The 5,000-nt window shown below is 43.3% G+C and overlaps 1 protein-coding gene across 19 annotated transcripts in view; it reads left to right on the top strand.

The window, feature by feature from the left end:
- The window catches only part of LOC123520026 (spectrin beta chain, non-erythrocytic 1-like), a 182,395-nt gene that overhangs the window by 31,672 nt on the left and 145,723 nt on the right, over positions 1-5,000 (top strand). The window lies entirely within an intron of this gene.

The raw sequence follows: 5,000 nt of genomic DNA, 5'->3' as shown, positions 1-5,000 counted from the left end.
GAGGAGGAGGAGGAGGAGGAGGAGGAGATGGTGATATTTGAGTTAGTAAGGGCAGGTGGGAGGAGGAGGAGGGGCTGTGGGTGGTAGTGATAGTGATGGTAGTGGTGGTGGTGATGATGGTGGTGGTGGTGGTGGTGACGGGGTAGGGTGTGGAATGTTGGTGGTGATTGCGTTGGAGGAAAGCGGTGTGGGTATTGAGGAAGTGGAGGAGGAGGAGGAGGAGGAGGAGGAGGAGGAGGAGGTGGTGGTGGTGGTGGTACAGGTAAATGGAGGGAGATAGTTTGAATGGAGGATATGAAGTGGAAGATAGGGGTAGGAGGAGGAGGAGGAGTAAGAATAGGAGGAGGAGGAGGAGGAGGAGGAGGAGGAGGAAGGAGAGGGAGCTGCCTTACGTAAAAGGATAAACAAATAATTACATATACACAACAAGATTATATACATTACCAATATGATTATGAATGTTTGTGAGAGAGAGAGAGAGAGAGAGAGAGAGAGAGAGAGAGAGAGAGAGAGAGAGAGAGAGAGAGTTTTAAAGACATGAGAAAAGGTTAATAGAAATTGTTGTTATTTTTATTATGTTTGTTTTCTATCACCTTTTCCTTCTTCTTCTTCTTCTTCTTCTTCTTCTTCTTTCTTCTTCTTCTCTCCTTAGGAAGCGCAGGAAGAGGAATGGAGTAACAGTTGATAAGGAGATGCACGTAAACATGATCAATTAATTAACATGACTGAAAAAAAAAACGGAAAAAGTAGAAAGTTGAACAAATCAGGTACGAGTTTAAAGGTTACGAGAGAGAGAGAGAGAGAGAGAGAGAGAGAGAGAGAGAGAGAGAGAGAGAGAGAGAGAGAGAGAGAGAGAGAGAGAGAGAGAGAGAGAGAGAGAGAGAGTAATGGGAGCAAATACCAGGGAAATTTTCTCACTAAATAAGGAATAAGGACGAAAATTTTATATACTTTTCGTTTTTTCCATTTTTTGTTGCTTAAAAGGACATTTAGAGGAGGAGGAGGAGGAGGAGGAGGATGATGAGGAGGAGGGGGGGGAAAGAAAAAAGAAAACCATGGAGAGAAAACGTTGCATAAAGAAAGGAAGAATGAGAGAGAGAGAGAGAGAGAGAGAGAGAGAGAGAGAGAGAGAGAGAGAGAGAGAGAGAGAGAGGTAATATTTTCAGGCACTTCATAATGCACTTATTAATCCACAATACACACACACACACACACACACACACACACACACACACACACACACACACACACACACACACACACACACACACACACACACACACACACACACACACACACACACACACACACACACATCACTCATACTTATCATTCTAAATCACTTCTTTTTTCTCTTTTCAGGTAAGCATTGAGAAGGGACACAGAAGAGGGGAGGAGAGGGAGAGGTAAGAGAGAGAGAGAGAGAGAGAGAGAGAGAGAGAGAGAGAGAGAGAGAGAGAGAGAGAGAGAGAGAGATGGATTGCGGGCATTCTCTCACTCTCCTGCAGTGATTAGGGAGGGAGAGGGAGTTGGGAGAGGGGAGAGCCGCCCCACGCCCATGCCAGCAAAAAATCTTCATCTTTATCCTGACTGACTGATGCGATTATGAAAATGAAAGAAGGTTGTGATGGTGGTAGTAGTAGTAGTAGTAGTAGTAGTAATAATTGTAGTAGTAGTAGTGGTAGTAGTAGTAGTTGCATCAGTAGTAGTAGTAGTAGTAGTAGTAGTAGTAGTAGTAGAAATAGTAGCAGTAATGAAATAGTAGTAGTAGTAGTAGTAGTAGAAATAGTAGCAGAAATAGTAGCAGTAATGAAGTAGTAGTAGTAGTAGTAGTAGTAGCATTATAGTACGAGTATAGCAGTAGCAGTGGTAGTAGTAGTCATAGTAGTAGTAGTAGTAGTAGTAGTAGTAGTAATTGTTGTTGTTGTATAGTAGTAGTAGTAGTAGTAGTAGTAATAGTAATTGTAGTAATAGCTATATTTTTAGTACAGTTCCACAAATAACTAAAGAAATAAGTAGAAGATAGATGTAAACAAACACGTACTGAAGGGTGTGTGTGTGTGTGTGTGTGTGTGTGTGTGTGTGTGTGTGTGTGTGTATTCGTGATCGTGCATACATTTGCGTGTGGAGGTGAGGAAGGGCGTGACAGAGGGGGGGGGGAAGGAGAAAGAAAGAAAGGAGGACGAGGAGGAGGAGGAGGAAGAGGATTTGTGGTGGTGGTGTCCGTGACTTAGTTTGAGGAGGAGGAGGAGGAGGAGGAGGAGGAGGAATACAAAGGAAAGTCAAACAGCAACAGTCCTCTTGGTCCTTTCGAGGCTGTTTGGTAACTACTTCTAACTGGCTACAGATAAGAGAGACAGGACAGTACAGGAGGAGGAGGAGGAGGAGGAGGTGGAGGTGGGGAGACTTGAGCTGGTAGGAAGAGGAGGTGGTGGAGGGAAAGTGGCAGGTGGAAGAGGAGGAGGAGGAGAGAGAAATGAAGGAAGAAGGAAGGAAGATACAAAAATAAGAATAATTGGAGAAGAAGAAGGAGGGAAAAGTAATGAAAGTGAGAGAAAAGGGGAATAAAAGGAAGAAGAAGAAGAAGTAGAGGATAAGAAATTCGGAGAGGGGAGAAAATAGGAAAAGAAGAAAGAGAGAGAGAGAGAGAGAGAGAGAGAGAGAGAGAGAGAGAGAGAGAGAGAGAGAGAGAGAGAGAGAGAGAGAGAGAGAGAGGGGGGAGGGGTGACATGACCTGGCCGTGATCGCCCCTCTGGAAACTCACCCCAGATTCAGTCACGATGTTTGGGAGCGGGGAGGGGAGAGGGAGAGGAGAGGGAGAGGGTGAGGGGAGAGACGGGAGGGGGGAGAGTTGAGGGGTCATGGTCGAAGGAGAGTAGAATGATAAGGATAAAGGGTGCAGTCTCTCTCTCTCTCTCTCTCTCTCTGTGGGTGTTCTGTTATGTTCTGTTCTATTAAGTTCCGGGTGAGAGAGAGAGAGAGAGAGAGAGAGAGAGAGAGAGAGAGAGAGAGAGAGAGAGAGATAGTTGGGGGGGACGGAGGGGAAACTGGCATTCGATTCATTACATTGTGCCTTCAATTTTCCCCTCCTCCTCTCCCTCTCCTCCCTCCCTCCCTCCCCTCCCTTCTCCTTTTCCTTCCTTCTTTCTCCTCCCTTTCTTTTCCATCCCTTCTTTGTTCTTCCCTCCTTTTCATTTTCCTTCTTTTTCTTTCCCTACTTCTTCTCTTTTTCCTTCTTTTTCCTTCCTTCTTTTCCTTTCCTTCCTTTTCGTTCTCTTTTCCTTCCTTCTTTTTCTTTCCTTTTTCCTTTCTTTTCCTTTCCTTTTTCTCCTTTCCTTTTTTCCTTTCCTTCTTTCTTTTCCTCTTTTTCCCTTCCTTTCTCTTCCTTTCTTTCTTCTTCTTTTTCTTAACTTTTCCTTTTCCTTCTTTGTTTTTCCTTTTCTTTTCCCTTCCGTTCTCTTCCGTTCCCTTTTTTCCTTTTTTTTTTTTATTTTTTTCTATTCCTCCTTTTCTTCTTTTCTTTTTCTTTCTTTCTTTTTCTTTCGGTTTTGTTTTTTATCTTTTCTCTTTCCTTTATTTCTTCCTCCTTTCCTTTTCATTCTTATTATTTCCATTTCATTTTTCATTTCTCGTATTTCTTTTCCTTCTTTCCCTTTTCCCTATTTTTTTTTTTCATCCTCTTCTTCCCATTTTTTTTTTTATCATTTTCTCTCTTCTTCTCTTCTTCTTTTCCTCCCATTCTCTCTTTTCCTTTGTTTTTCTTCCATTGTTTCATATTTATCTGTTATTTACGTGTGTGTGTGTGTGTGTGTGTGTGTGTGTGTGTGTGTGTGTGTGTTCATTATTTATTTATTTGTCTTTCTTTCAGCTATTATTAAGTTCCTCGTGGTGGTGGTGGTGGTGAGGACGCTAACTAAAGACTCCGCGAATGTTTGGTGGTGTTGTGTGGGAGTGACGGGTTGAATGAACGTGGTGGTGGTGGTGGTGGTGGTGGTGGTGGTGTGGGGGAGGTAGATGTGTTTGTTAGGGGGAGGAAGGGGGCTGAGGTTGCATGTTAGAGGTGTAGTTGTTGTTGTTGTTGTTGTTGTTGTTGTTGTTATGGTGGTGATGGTGATGGTGATTCTGGTGGTGGTTGTGGTGGTGGTGTTGGTGGTGGTAGTACTGTGGTGAAAGTGGTAGTGATTAGGTGGTGACTACTACTACTACTACTACTACTACTACTACTACTACTACTACTACTACTACTACTACTACTACAATATGCTAACCACCACCACCACCACCACCACCACCACCACCACCACCACCTTCCAAATGTAATGAGTGAGTGAATGGATTATGTGCTTGGAGGAGGAGGAGGAGGAGGAGGAGGAGGAGGAGGAGGAGGAAAGAGTAACCTGGAGCTATGATGAGGGTGAAAGTCCTCACACACACACACACACACACACACACACACACACACACACACACACACACACACACACACACACACACACACACACCTGGTTATGATTGTTCAGAAGACGAAGAGAGGAGGAGGAGGAGGAGGAGGACTAAAGAATGAAAGGAGTGAGAGGTGCGGCTGGTGTGAGAACCTATGAGAGAGAGAGAGAGAGAGAGAGAGAGAGAGAGAGAGAGAGAGAGAGAGAGAGAGAGAGAGAGAGAGAGAGAGATGCCCTCAGGTAACTTCCCACAGCAACTTCCAAGCAAATTTCACACAAACATCTCTCTCTCTCTCTCTCTCTCTCTCTCTCTCTCTCTCAGCTAAGAATGGGAAGAAGAGAAAAGAGGAAGAGGAAATAATTGACATTATTTTATTTCCTACTTTAATTACTGAAGATACAGAAGTGTGTGTGTGTGTGTGTGTGTGTGTGTGTGTGTGTGTGTAATAATAATAATAATAATAATAATAATAATAATAATAATAATAATAATATTATTATACGGTTTATTAATTAAAGTGTGTGTGTGTGTGTGTGTGTGTGTGTGTCGAGTTTGTG

This window comes from Portunus trituberculatus, chromosome 46 (genome assembly GCF_017591435.1).
Source record: "Portunus trituberculatus isolate SZX2019 chromosome 46, ASM1759143v1, whole genome shotgun sequence".
Classification (NCBI taxonomy): Eukaryota; Metazoa; Arthropoda; class Malacostraca; order Decapoda; family Portunidae; genus Portunus; species Portunus trituberculatus.
The sequence above is the reverse complement of the archived record's forward strand: the minus strand, read 5'-3'. Positions and strand labels throughout refer to the sequence as shown.